At 44.2% G+C, this 15576-nt stretch overlaps 1 long non-coding RNA gene across 2 annotated transcripts in view; it reads left to right on the forward strand.

Annotated features, from left to right (window-relative positions):
- Positions 1–14565, forward strand: part of LOC147034047 (uncharacterized) — a 37867-nt gene extending 23302 nt beyond the window's left edge. For both annotated transcript variants that reach the window (XR_015056623.1, XR_015056627.1), the window contains 3 exons: positions 1–74; positions 3098–3205; positions 14018–14565. The exon at positions 1–74 is cut by the window's left edge and continues 62 nt beyond it. This is a non-coding gene — a long non-coding RNA (uncharacterized LOC147034047). The remainder of the gene's footprint in view (positions 75–3097; positions 3206–14017) is intronic.
- Positions 14566–15576: the final 1011 nt, after the last annotated feature.

Here is a 15576-nt window from a genome sequence, read left to right on the forward strand (position 1 = left end):
AGAATGAATCAGCCACACTGCTCTCATGTTCATCCTCCATTCGATTGAAATCTTTCCTCATTTCTTCACGAAAGGTGTAAATATTTAAGCCAAATTTATGTACATGGGGGCATACAAGTGCTACAAACTCATCTATGTCAAGAGCACTGCATGCATATGCAAGACAATTAGGTTAAACAAATGTGTATTCAGAAGAATTAGCTTGTACGGTACTGTAAGGGAAGTTACACAAACACATAAATATATAAAACGACAGCCATACCTCTGAAAATTCTCTGAAGTTCCTCGGCATTGTCGGCCAAGTTTAAACAGTCAACTTTTGTTGTTGCTGCTCTATCAAACAAAATGGAGTTGACGTATCATAAATCGGTCTTCTTTGCGTCAGTCCAACTCCATTTTGAAATATATATATTTTTGAGACATCAGATTTTGAGCTTATTTTGATCTCGCTCAAATTACTTTATTTTGATCTCCCTCTAAGGGTGTAGGAGCTCCAACTGAGCCAAGAGCAATCCATGTCTAGTGCCCAACTGTGTATGTGGACGTCCTCCTGCAGTTGGGTTACTTTTTGGGGGAAGTTGGTGGCAGGATTTACACGCCGGCCACCGTAAAACCCTTCATTCTGCAAAACGTACAACAAAAAAATCTGAAAACCCGCTCTGGAGGAGTACGTCCAGTGCAGCTGTTCTCCGTAGGGAAGCTCACCGGATGAAGGGATTGGGGCAAAGCCTTCTGGACCCCCACTCCTTGATGATAGGATGAAAACCACGGGGTAACCTTCCCGGGTAAGATTGCGGAAGTGTGTGTTGGGGTGGTGCTGAGGTGTCATCCAGCAGACGGCGGTCTGCTTGGGTTAACCTGAGGAGGTCCCTTCAGGTGGGTGCCTGGAATATCCGATCCCGAAGAGAGTCTGTGGTCGATCAGTGCCCAAGACGAGATACTCTTCTACCCATGGGGGATTTCACTGCATCAACTGGAACTGATAGGGATGGTTATGAGACATGAGTTGGTCCCCATTGGTCTGGAACTGTGAACCAGAATAGCACTAAGTTCCTTCACTTTGTAAGAAGTCATGGACTTAGGGTGGGCTGGTTCATGGTTTCAGCACTCACAGGCTCATCACTGGACTTGGTATTCCAATGCTGGTGGTGTGGCAAAGGAGATTGACCATGTGCTCATTGATGGTCGCTGGAGGGTGCTCATTGATGATCCAGAACTGCAGGGTCTACCGGAGTGCTCAGTTCCTCAATACCGACCACAGGCTTGTTGTTGCAACTCTGAAGTTGCAGCGTAAATCGGGGAGAATGGTACCATCCCAGCCTCAGCTGGATGCTGACAAGCTCAAGTATGAGAAGGTAGCTGAGGAGTTTGCAAACAGGCTGAGTGGAGATTTTGGGGGTCTGGGTGCTTTGGGGAACCCTGAAGAGTTGTGGAGTGCCTTCAAGATCACCGTCCTTGATGTTGCTGGTGGATGTCTTGGAACTCACTGTCGGGTGAAGAAGAATTTTGTCTCTCAAGGGACACTGGATACCATTGACCAGAGTCGCAGGACCAGGCTGAATGGCAGAGCTGAGCTGTTCAGAGAGCTGAGACGTAAAACTGTACGTGTGCTCAGGGTGGAGAAGGAAGCCTATGTATGAGGAATCTGTGAGGGGGTAGAGCATCACCTGTGTTCAAGTGATTCTCATCCTGATACAGGGGAATTCACACATTGCGTTCCTCCAAGCCTGTCCCTCGGTGTACTGCAGTTAAAGTAAAGTTAGAGTTAGAGTTAGAGTACTGCAGAGGCTGTACCAAGCTGATCCACCAGCTTTTGAGATGAATGTCTATGGTGTTACTATCCGGATTGTTGACCCTCCACTCAACTGTGATCCAACATTGTTTGTGGAAACACCGGCTGCGATGAACCGGTTGAAATGGGGTAAACCTCCTGGGATCTGTGGCATCCATGCTGAACTTCTCAAGGCTAGTGGAGATGTGCACTTGTGTCATTGCATGCAGTTCTGTGCTCTGCCTGGACCACAGGTGTCACCCCAACTGACTGGAAGAAGGCCTTGTTGTCCCTCCCCGGAAAGGAAAGGGTGATCGCCAGGACTGCAACAACTACTGAGGGGTGACGCTGCTCTCAGTGCCGGGCAAGGTCTTTGCTCGGATAATTCTTAATGGGGGTCGCCACCATCTGCTTGAGCACCAGCATCCAGAGCCATCAGGCATTACACCAAAGAGGTCAATGATTGACCGTATCCTTGTTGTTCAGGTTCTCACTGAACACAGACGAGAGTTTCGGCAGGGGCTGCTTGCAGTCGATGTTGATCTCTGCAAAGCGTTTGATTCAGTGAATCGGGATGCCCTTTGGAGGATCCTTAGTCTTCGTGGGGTGCCACCAAAACTGATTGATCTGATGTCTAAACTATATTCTGGTACTGACAGTGCTGTGAGATGTGGTGATACCATATCTGACTTATTTCCACTTGTTACCGGAGTTCCTCAAAGTTGTGTACTAGCCCCCACACTTGTCAGCGCTTGTATGGACTGGATTCTGGGGAGGATGTTCGAAAGATCAAGCTGCGGTGCATCGTTTGAGAATATCAATATCTCTGACCTTGATTTCACAGATGATGCAATCATCTTTGCGGAGACTCCAGATATCATTTCCTGGGCCCTTGAGGTGCTGAATGAGGAGTCGGAGGAGTCGGATTATGGGTTTCCTGGGTCAAAACTCAGATCCAGGCGTCAATGACATCTTACATGCTGCTATCTTGTCTGTACCTGTTTCTGGTGAGGATTTTGAGGGCACGGAGAGATTCACTTACCTTGGTAGTGATATTCATGTCTCTTTTGGCTGTGAGCCAGAGGTCAACAGACACCTGGGTCGGGCCTGGGGAGTCATGGATTCACTAGATCATGGAGTGTGGTGCTGCCGGTACCTGTGCGGGAGAATGAAAATCCGAGTCTTCAGGTCCTTGGTGCACAATGTCTTGCTCAATATGATGTGATGCACAATGTACTGTATCTCTGAACCTCCTCTTATATTTATGCTAATGTAAATAGGGATTCCAATGTTGTATTGTGCTGATGATCCATACATCTTTTACAGGTGCAAGTTATGTTTCCATCCTTCTCGCCACCTGTTTGTTTTTACATTGAAAAGAAGATGATCCACGGGTAACATTTATTGTTGAAAACGTATGAAGATTCAAAAAATGTAAGACCGCAAGTATTTACTCCACATCGTCCTGCACACCAAGAATGCAGATATAACTCGAAGGGCACTCAGTAGAGCACATACCTCCACCGTGTAATGCCTGATCCATGAGAACATATTGGGCCATTTGCATTTTTGAAATATGCTATACAGTACTATATCGTTTTTGGCCCTATCTCGATGGTGAAGAATCACTTTGATAATTTAATAATCCTCGTATCCAGATCCGGAGTCAGATCTTCTCCAAAATCGAATCAATTCGTCCTTGCGACACACCCAACCTGTCCACCAGGTTTCGTCCGAATCCGAAAACAACTTTTTGAGATATCGTGCCATATATCATTTTTAGCCCTATCTCTCAATGGTGAAGAAGCACCTAAAAATTCTAGTCGTCGGATCTTCACCAAAATTAAATCAGTTCTTCCTTGTCACACACCCAAAGTGTCCACCAAATTTCATCCGAATCCATCCACAACTTTTTGAGATATCCTGCACACAAACAGACAAACACATACAAACAGACAGGTGTGAAAACATAACCTCAGTCCACCTTCAGTGACGGAGGTAAAAAGGACCAACACGCAAGATTCTGCTCTTCTTTTGTATGTGTAGGTCATGAGTTCTGCCGTTTGCTATTTGTTGAAAGGTCTTGACGATATTCTGCAGCAAGCATCGCAAATGTTTTCAAACGACGAGTGACCTAATTCAACCAATCAACAATCATTATAAAAATGAGGCCAATCCACATGCAAGGTAAGAGCAATCAATCAGTTGTAGCCAAGGACATGGTATGTGCACCGTAATCGAACAAACCCATCAGTGAATGATACACTTGGTTTGTTGGGGTGGGGTTGGGGTTGCTAGGGGAGTTTATGCAGTTGAAGGGGGTGAAGGGGATGTTGACGGTTTGGGGGGGGCGGTTGTAAAAAGAGGGGCTTGTGAAAAAAAAAATCTATGCAAACAAATATCTCAAAGCCTATTTGAAAGTTATACTCGGAATGCTTTTCAAATAACTGGTAACAATGTCATATTAACCTGAAACTATTGTTCTTCAAGTGCAATCCACATACCAAATTTACCATCACCCTTTCTTTGATCGATGGTTTCTTTCCCTCGGCTCAGCCATTGCGGCCATTTGGTTTATGGCCGTGAGTTGTAGCTTTTCCAAGTAGCTCCTCTTGCCTTAAGAGCAGCATCAACAAAAGCCTGGAGAAGCACATTGGATGCTATCAATACATTTGAGTGCAGGCTGTTTTTTCCAATAAAGACGATAAGTACCGAATGCAAACCGGCAACAATATTGTTCGGTCAAATAATACTTTCCAGTGCATCATTAACCAAGTTAATACAAGGCTATTTTCAGGTTATAATTGAAATAAAGACTCAATTTAGTATGCCGAGTAAACCAGCGTTGAGTAAATCAATTCGGCTTCATTCTCTTTCTTCGGAGAAAGGTCTTCTTATGAACATGCGTCTTATCTCGATAAAATGGCATTGCGAGAAAATGGTGCACACAGATTCTTCATTGATTTTCTTGAGCAGAAAGCACTTTGTAGATAATTGCTTTTGGCATCCAATCGTGATTTGCTTATTACATGTTTTTTTTTTCTTTGGCAGACTGGCAGGATATATTATGTTGAGGACTCCTCCCATACATGATGCACAAATGAAGTTTCAATCTTAACCTTGATGCACCATGCTCTATACAAAGCGTCAGTTCTGCCGAAGCTTTTCCTTGGATAGGGTTACAATCCTGGGCAGGTCTCTACTCTGACGCAGGCTACTCGGCTGATGGTGCAGGAATTTGGAATTTAGCCAGGTGCAAGCAATATAACTCGGCCACTCTTCGTGGAGCGCACAGTGAGGTCTTTAATATCTACTAAGTAATGACATCAGACGGGACGGCTAGTTGAACGTCTTCCCGAGAGAGAGCGCACACATTGATGTATCACCCTGTAGGCAAAATACCAGGGGGACAGTTTATAGCAGGGCCGAGATTCAAACCCATGCTAAACTGCTCAGATCAATGAGTCAAAGCTTTAAATTAACCTGAAGGCACACCGACAGAGCCAGACATCACTCTCTAAAAACAGGACTCATGTCTATATGCAGTATTTTGGGTATATTAGGCATGAGTATCCTCTTTCTTCATACCAAAGACTTTAAAAATGGTCTGTGCTGCTTCGTTGCTTGATACTCAGTATTTAAAAGGATAGAGTATGAACAAACAACGCTGGGAAGGCAATGGTAAGCCACCCAATACAACCCTTGCCAAGAAACTGTTTTGGCAGCACCAGCGTGTGTGCGACAACAGAATAAAGAGTGTGCGACAACAGAATCACATCAAATACTCTTTCTCTTTCTTCCTCTCCTCTCTCTCTTTCTGTCCACCAACCACAGACTCATGCCTGGTATTGGCTTAATGGTTAGGATGGTGGGCTTGCGATCTGAGGACCCTGAGTTCAAATCCCCCTTGGCTGTTTAATTAATACCAGGTGGGGTTGACTCTGCCTGTCATCCTCCCGAGGTCGGTAAAATGAGTGCCAGCTTGCTGGTATCCTGTGTCGGAGTGGCGACCCATCCAGGATTGTGCCCAACAGCCAAAGAGACTGCTTAAGCAGCACCAATGCTCTGCACAGAGTATGGTATCAATGGATGGATGGAACCACAGACTGGTTCAAAGCAGCACATTATTATTATCAACTAGACGATCCGTGAACCTGTTTTGGTTCCCGTTGTGACAGCGGTTGATAAAAAAAAAATTTTCAAAATAAAAATAAAAAGATAACTCCAGCGAACTATACTGCTGAGGTTGCTTGCATTGATCAAATACTGCCGAAGAGAACTTGACTGAATCAGGAATTGATTTTTTTTTTTTCGTTGCCCGATTTGAACGAAACTTGATATTGCACGTCAATGTGAAAAAGAAAACGGAGAAAATAAAGTCGAATAAATTATTGTGCGTAATCTTCTAAACACAATTTTATTTATTAATGAACACGGAAGTATGACATCAAAGTGGCGATGTTTATTTTATGCTTAAAAATAAATTGTTCTTTGTCTATACTAAATGTTTGAGATTTTAAAATAAATCATTTCAAGAAAAAAAAAACAAGATAGCTCCAGTGAACTATTCCGCTGAAGTTGTTTGCATTGATAAAATTCTCCCAAAGAGGACTTGACTGAATTGGGAATTGATTTCTTAATAATTTTTTTGTTGCCCAATTTGAATGAAACTTGATACTGCACACCGCAGGCGAATGGCGAGTAAGGTGGGTAGAAAATTTTTGCGCTATTGTCTACCGTTTTGGCTGTATTTCGGGAACATACAAACATACATACATACATACATACATACATACAAGATGAGAGTTTTAGTAATATCTAGATAGGTGAAACTTTACAATGCTGTACATTTCCTGTATCACCTCCTCATGTGCCTATTGCAAACTTTGTTTTGTATACATGGTTGACGTTCGTGGAAGAGCTAGAATAGAATGACATGGAACAAAATGGAAAGGGAGAAACAGAAAATGGAAAGAGACAGGGGAGTATAAGTGAGAGTGAGATCAAGGGAAGGGGGGGGGGGGAAGGACACATGGGGTGAACAAGCTGCATACCAGCTGAAACACAACAAAAAGAGGAAGGAGAAAGTGGGGATTAAATAGAAAATAAACAAACCAATTGACAATGAACAAATGAAAAAGAGGTGAGGGAGAGGGGGCAAAATCACAATAACCTGGAATAGGGAATTGCTGCATGTAGACAGGGCCCAGTCAAGGAAAATCTACCACCTTTTCCTGTCAAAGTTATATCAGCGGTTCCGTCGCCCGAATACAATATACTTTCAATTTAGCAGAGGGGCCATTTTGGGTTTTGCTTAAAATCCAATATGGTGGCCAAAACCCAAAATGGCCGCCAAATGCCATTAAATTTGACTTTTAAAGTATTTGTTCGGTGCGGATATCTATTCTGTGTGCCTGGATACAGTTATTTGCCAACCATATGCTGGAACTATGCACACGTAGCTCATTTTGGAGGAAATTTGCACTCTATCACAAATCCAATATGGCTGCTATATCATCTTAAATGGTCACCAAAAGTCCCAAAATTGAATACGTGTTGTTTTTAATTGTCCAGAACTGGAGAGTATGCCTAAAAACAAAGAGTGGGATGCATTGAAGATTCCACCACAGTGCGTTTTAGGCACAAAAGGTTGTTCATGGCTTGTTAAGACATCACACCAGATGTAGGTCTATCCATGTAAAACAGGGAGTGGCATTTACCAAAACGACAGTGAGGAAGATTAATCTCGTAGCTCACAGAGCTCCTCACCATTCTTCTGACCAGCTGCTATCTGGCTGTAATCGATGGAGGAAGTGTGAAGCGCATCGATGTATGATCGTTAGAGTGCATCGGCGACCACATTATCGAGTCCCTTCACACATGCCTCATGTCTGTCGTGAACTGGGATGTGTAGTCGAGATGACAAATCTCCCTTGGGGAGTGACGATCAAGCTTTGAGTGGAATGCATACACCAAAGCTTTGTGGTCGGTATTGATCATGAAAGTTCTTCCTTCAAGTAGATGTCTGATGTGCTTGACATTGAGAAACATGGCTAATAACTCTGGACTAAAGGTGCTGTGGCGAGTCTCAGACAGCTGCAGTCACTTCGAGAAGAATGAGTGTGGCTACCATTCTCTGTTGACCAGCTGTCGGAGTACGCCACCAATGCCAGCATCTGATGCATCAGTCATGAGGCATAACAGAGCATCTGACTTGGGATGGACAAGGAGGGCAGCCTCAGTCAATTTAACTTTCACCTTTTCAAAGGCTGAAAGCTCTTGCTCACCAAGGGTGATATGAAGGTTTTTTGTCTTCTTATCCCTGAGCACGTTGGCGAGAGGTTGAAGCGTGTCAACGCAGTTGGGAATGAAACAGTGGTAGAAGTTCACCAGGCCTAGAAATTCTCTCAAACTGCAGAGGGATGTTGGCACTGGGAAGTCAAGGATGCTCTTCACCTTGTCTGGTAGAGGATGTATTTCCTGCTCATCTACTACATACTCATATACTACATGTAGATACTCCCCACTGACACTTAGTTGGGATGATCACCACACCATACTAAGCCAACCGGTCAAATAGCTGTCTCAGATGTGTTTCATGTTTGCCTTGTGTAGAGCAAGCTACGAAGAGGTCATCAAGCTCTTTTATCCAATGCTTGTGTCAGCTCGGGGTCACCAATGTAGAAATTGAGTGTGTATTAATTTCTATTCAAGTGTGGTCGTACGGTGGCTCGATGAATGCGAGCAGTCCCATGGTCCCAATTATGTTCTGTGAGCGTAACGTTACACTCTGTGAGTGTAGTGAAACAGGAGTAACAATTCCCCAAGATGCAGCAAATGCTCCTCGAGTCTGCGCTGGAGGCTTCGGCGTGAAGACGCATCGCAAAATGTTGAGTCTCAGTGGGAGAAAATACAAATGCCCCAGGCTAAAGGGGCTGTCACACCTTGACGTTTTAGCCAGCGTATGGCAAGGTCTCAAAATGTATGTAAAACGCTGGCGTACGCTGAACTATTGATGTTTTGTTTTTTTAAGTTTTGGGCATATAATAACGTGTTGGACGTATGCATAACGTATCAGTAACGTACACAGAACGTTTCAATCACATATAGATAACTTATACCAATGAATGCTGAGCGTGTTGTCGGCGTTCACAACCTATGCCCAACGATTGTCTAACTTATGCATAGCGCGTGACAGCGTATCGCCGACGATCACGTGGCGTAGGCTATTCATAGGCTGCGGCTCGACGATTCAAATCATAACCGCACTAGACATCGAAGTGTGAAGCCGCTGTCACACCTTGACGTTTTAGCCAGCATATGCCGACGTATGAAAAATTTGCTGAACCAAGCTGGCACACGTCGAATACGTTATGGGTAAGTTTTGTATACATTAAGAGCACGCTGGCATACATCGTAGTACGCTGACATACGTCATCATATGCCGAGTACGTCGAGAAATTTTCAGCATGTTGAAAATTTCTCGACGTACTCAGCGTATGACACACGTTCCGCATACGCTGGCCATAAGTTGTAGGCATGTTACGCGATTGTTGACACACATCCACACACGTTACTTGTACGTTACTCATAAGTCGAAACATGTCGAGGTAATGGTTAGCGTCAGTGTTCATGACTCCCTGGTTTTTTTTTTTTTTGGTTTTTTTTTCTTCAGTATGACGGTGATGTTGACACTTCGATTTCTAGTGCGGTTATGATTTAAATCGTTAAGTGGCAGCCTATTAATTTTATTATATGTTAACCGCACTTGAAATCGAAGTGTCAACATCACCGTCATACCGAAGAAAAAAAACCCCCAAAAAACCAGGGAGTCTGGAACACTGACGCAAACCATTACATTGACGTGTTTCGACTTATGAGTAACTTACAAGAAACGTGTGTGGACGTGTGTCAACGATCACGTGACTTGCCTACAACACGTTACTCATAGGTTAGAAATAAGTTTCGGATACGCCAAACATTACCTCGACGTGCTTCGACTTATGAGTATCTTACAAGTAACGTGTGTCAACGATCACGTAACGTGCCTACAACTTATGGCCAGCGTTATGCTGAACGTGTAAGTCATACGCTGGCATACGTCAAAAAATTTCAAGCATGGAAAATTTGTTTAACAGCTCGGCGTACAATGACGAATGCCAGCGTACTACGACGTATGCCAGCATGCTCTTAACGTTTACAAACTTACCCATAACGTATTCGACGTGTGCCAGCGTTTTAGCCAAATTTTTCATACGTCAGGCATACGCTGGCTAAATCGTCAAGGTGTGACAGGGCTTAACATGAGTAGTGAATAAGAGCGAATGTTCCACACAGTAAAAGTGATCTAAAATGGCAGAAGGAAAATGCAGAATGAGGCAGTGTCTGTCGTGGAAGTAAATACAGAAGAAGTAAATACACATTTGGTCCATGAGAGTACTAACGGGTATCTAGGTGGAACTCGGCCAATAGCTAAATCCACAGTAATGCATGTGCTGTTGCTGAAAAACCATCGAGAGGGCCCTGATGAATGATCTTCAACAACCTTGCGCAAGGGACATGGAAAAGTATTGGGAGTCGATTGGTTACCTCTGTCACCGAAGGTGGATGGAAGTTATGTTTTCACCCCTTTTTGTTTGACCGTCTGTCTGTCTGTCTGTCTGTCTGTCTGTGAACAGGTTATCTCAAAACGTTGTTGGATGAATTTGATGAAATTTGGTGGACAGGTTTGGTGTGTGACAAGGCAGAATTGATTTCATTTTGGTGAAGATCCAAATCTGGATACACATCTCGGAATTTCCAAATGATTTTTTTTTACCATTGAGTGATTGGGCTAAAACCGATATATAGCACAATATTTCAAAAAGTTATGGACAGATTTGGATGAAACTTTGTGGACAGGTTGGTTATGTGACAAGGATGAATCGATTCCATTTTTGGTGAAGATCCGGATATATCCAGATCGAAGAATTTTTTTTATTTTTTTTAGAATGATTCTTTTCTATTAAGAGATGGGGCCAAAAAAGTATGCACAATAGCATGATATTTCAAAAAGTTATGGAAGAGGTATGACAAAACTAGATGGATGTGTTGGTGAGGTGACAAAAACAAGTTGATTCAATTTTGGTTCAGGTTCGGATCCAGATCCAGCTGATCAGTGGGATACAAAACGTAAATTCTTCATCCTTGTGGAGGTATATGCTCCACCAAGTGCCATTCTGGTTGTTCCTGGTTTTTAACCACACCGAGCATTCAGAACGAATGTAGAAGTCATGCCTTTAAATGAAACCAGTGACAGTGGATTTAGAGAACTTCCAGGAAGGTTTGTGATGCAAAAAAAAAACAAAAGAAGGAAGGTTTATGAATGGATACATGGGCAGGTCAGGTCAGATTAGATCTGTGACTTGCTCCAGGTACCGTGTAAACTTGTACTAACCTGTTTCATGGTCGGGTTGTCGGCGACTAAACTGTCTCTGCCACCAAGTTTCTTGGTGAGGTGGGTGTATGATATGGACACCCAACAGGATTAAAAACAAAACCTGTCAAAGGGCGGAGGAGCTCCTTGTGAGCCAATGGCCATCCATATCTCGTCCTCCTACAGTTGGATTACTTTTTGTGAGGAGGTTGATGGCAGGATTTGCACTCCAGCTACTGTAAAACATACGAAAAGCACAAAAAAAATCTGAAAACCCACTCTGTAGGAGTACCTCCTGTTCAGCTGCCCTCTGCAGGGCAGCTCACTGGATGATGGGAGTGGGGCAAAGCCTTCGGGAACCCCAATCTTTGATGATAGGAGGAAAACCACAGGGTAACCTTCCTGGGTCAAATTGCGCTCGTGTGTGTCGGGGTGGTGCTAAGGTGTCGTCCACCAGACGGCGGTCTCCTTGGGTTAACCTGAGGTGGTCCCTTCAGTTGGTTGCCTGGAATGTCCTATCCCAAAGAGAGGATGATCATCTGTCTCTGTTATCATCTGAGATCAAGCGTTTGGACATTGGTATTGCAGCACTCTCTGAAGTTCAGAGACCGGATTGCGGCGAGATCATGGCGGATCGTTACATCTACCATTGGTCTGGTCACTTTGATGGTCACCATACTCAAGGAGTTGCTGTAGCTGTGTCCAATAAGCTGACTCCAATGATAATTGAGGTGACACTGGTCAATGAGCAGATTATGAGACGAAGGATTTGTCACTCCTTGGGTCTCATTTCCCTGGTCTCTGTATATGCTCTGACTGAGGCAAGTGATCTCACCGTGAAGGATGCCTTCTATGCCACACTCGAGTCTGTGGTTGATCAGTGCCCCAGGTGAGATACTCTTTCAGGCTTGGGAGATTTCAATGCATCGACTGGAACTGTTAGGGATGGTTATGAGACATGTGTTGGTCCCCATGGGTCTGGAACTGTGAACCAGAATAGCACTAAGTTCCTTGACTTTGCAAGAAGCCATTAACTTAGGGTGGCTGGTTCATGGTTTCAGTGCCCACAGGCTCATCATTGGTCTTAGTAATCCATTGCTGGTGGTGCAGCAAAGGAGATTGAGCATGTGCTCATTGATGGTTGCTGGAGGATGATCCAGAACTGTAGGATCCACCATAGTGCTCAGTTCCTCAATACGGACCACAGGCTTGTAGCAACTGATTCTCGTCCTGCTTACAGGGGAATTTGCACATTGCATTCCTCCAAGCGCGTCCCTCGTTGTACTGTATTTAGAGCAGAGGGTGGTGGACTCTTGACGGAGGAGTCAGAAGTGAAGGCCCGCTGAGCCTGTTACTTTGATCGGCTGTACCAGGCTGATCCACCAGCTGTCGAGTTGGATGTTAGGGGTGATAGTATCCCCATTGCGAACCCTCCTATGAACTATGGTCCACCTTCGTTTGTGGAAACACAGACTGTGGTAAACCAGTTGAAATGGGGTGAAGCTCCTGGGGTCTGTGGCATCCATGTTGAACTTCTCAAGTCTGGTGGAAATGCTGTATTCATGTCGTTGCATGCAGTTATGTGCTCTGCCTGGAACACAGGCATCATCCCAACTGACTGGAAGATGGGCCTTGTTGTCCCTCTCTGGAAAGAGAAGGGTGATCGCCAACACTGCAACAACTGCCGAGGGGTGACGCTGCTCTCAGTGCCGGGCAAGGTCTTTGCTCACATAATTCTTGATCAGGTTTGCCACCATCTGCTTGAGCACCAGCGTCCAGAGCAGTCAGGCTTTACACCAAAGAGGTCAACGATTGACCGTATTCTTGCTCTTCAGGTCCTCACCGAGCGCAGATGACAGTTTCAGCAGGGGCTGCTTGTCGCCGATGTTGATCTCTGTAAAGCGTTTGATTCAGTGAATCGGGATGCCATCTGGAGGATTCCTGGTCTTCATGGGGTGCCACCAAAACTGATCAATCTGATATCTGAACTACACTCTGGTACTGAGAATGCTGTGAGATGTGATACCATCTCTGTCTTATTTCCAGTTGCTACTGGAGTTCGTCAGGGGTATGTACTGGCCCCCACACTTTTCAGCAATTGTATGGACTGGATTCTGGGGAGAATGTTGGAGAGATCAGGCTGCGTTGCATCGTTTGGAAATGTCAAGATCTCTGACCTTGATTTCGCAGCTGATGCAGTCATCTTTGTGAAGACTGGATATCTTTTGAGGGACTCTCGAGGTACTGAATGAAGAGTTAGAGCTGCTGGGATTATGGGTTTCCTGGGTCAAAACCATAGAGCTGTATATAAACCCGAGAGTGCGGTCTTCCCCGTAACGCTGTGCCGACAAGGGGACTTGGCCGCCATTACCAAAACGGGCAAAAATCTCGGATCGCACTGCCTGACCGTTTCTGTGGATTCAACATCCAACGGCACTTCCTGATTGTGATATTTGGAAATAAAAGTTGATTTGTAATAATGTGAGGACTTGAAAATCTTTTTGGATCCAAAATAATGAAATTATAGTACAAAATTGTTTTGCCCAAATATTGTGACCAATTACTGTGGTAAACATATTGTAGAAGCTGGACACGTGGATTGGCAATAGCGCCACCACCAACTGCAGATATGAACACGGGGTGGGGGGGGGGAAGAATACTTATGGGGTGGGGGAGGGGGTCGACGTGATGGCGCATGAAATGAAACTAAACAGGGATAGGAAAAATTAATACGTCTCTAGAAAATGATTTGGACTTTTCCAGATGTAAATATTGATCACTTCCAAGTTCAAATACCCGAGATTTAATTATACTAATTTTATTTTATACAGGAGAACTCTGACAAGCACTGGCGATGGCGTCACAACCACCGTGTCTATGGGCCCAATGAAAACTTCACATGATGTGATAAGAAAGGTTCAACTTGAAGTTTTGGATGCCGTAAGGAATTCTGTGTTTCTTGATTTATCGGATCATTTTCATGAGCAGAACCTGGTGAAGGAAGATGACCATGGAAACCAGTTGATCAAAATGATCAGTAAACTTTTCTTATGGACTGTTCTTCATCATCATGGTCGACTCGACATGGAAAGATACATGAACAAGAAAACAAGATGTCTAAACGGCATCAGCTTACCAAAACGATTTTGTTTCTTGGCCAGTAATAGGTCTTTTTCTTATTAGAAGTATTACTCACGGACTGTAAATGGGGTATTTTATGATCAGATCACCGAGGTCGCATGAACGAACAATGGGTATTGATAGCAATGTTGTGACTGTTTAAAAGTGTGACAATGCTTTGCCTTTGTTTCCTCATCCTCGTTGGATTATAATGAGCCGTGCCCCTGTTCAGTGATGCTTGTGGATTGTGTGAATAAAATTCTACAGATAATTGGTGCAGTAATATTTTTGTGTACTTCAGCTTCGGGTGATTATTTGGGCCATATAAACGATCAAAAACCATTCAAGAAACCTTTTCCTTGGATTATACAGCCATACAAAATTGAACATGGGAGTGGAATTCGGCAGTTGCATCGTTTTCACTGCATTTGACTCACTACGATGTCGAAGTAATGCTCATGTTTCTGGGCCAGTAAGGCAAGAAAAATACAAATCTATTTCGTATTTATATTTTCAAATTGGTAAACAAACATGTAGTTAATTAGCATGCTAATTATTTTGCTCGTATTTACCAATACGAGTGAAATAATGTGCTGTACGATACTCTCGTAGTGTACATCGCCATATCGTAAACACGGTGAGTGTAGGCATATCGGGTATATCCTCAATCAAGTTGCCGTTTTGGTGATGGTGGCGGATCGTACATGGTGGCACAGCGGGGTTACGTGTGCGGTATAGGGACAGCGCACTCTAGTTCTTATATACATCTCTATGGTCAAAACTAAGATCCAGGCTTTCAGTGACATTTTGGATGCTGCTATCTTGTCTGTACCTGTTTGTGGCGAGGATGTTGAAGTGATGGAGAAATTCACTTACCTTGGCAGTGATAATCCAGTCTTTGCTGGATGTGAGCCAGCGCTGCCGGTACCTATGTGGGAGGACAAAAGTCCGTGTCTTCAGGTCTTGGTGTTGCCAGTCTTGCTCTACGGATGTGAGACTTCGACTCTGACCAGTGATCTGAGATGGAGACTTAATTCCTTTGGTACCAGGTCTCTTCAGAGAATCCTTGGCGGTCACTGGTCAGACTTTGTGTCCAACGAGTGGTTGCTGAGAGAGACTCAAATGAGATTTGTTACCTGCATAGTCCATGAGCATGAGCTGCGGCTGTACGGACATGTGGCTCGTTTTCCTGACACTGATCCTGCTCACAAGATTCTCTCAGCAAGGGAGCCTCGTGAGTGGAGGAGGCCAATGGGCCGACCGCGTACCT

This window comes from Eptatretus burgeri, chromosome 1 (genome assembly GCF_056783735.1).
Source record: "Eptatretus burgeri isolate ZD-2024b chromosome 1, Ebu_testis_v1, whole genome shotgun sequence".
NCBI lineage: Eukaryota > Metazoa > Chordata > Myxini > Myxiniformes > Myxinidae > Eptatretus > Eptatretus burgeri.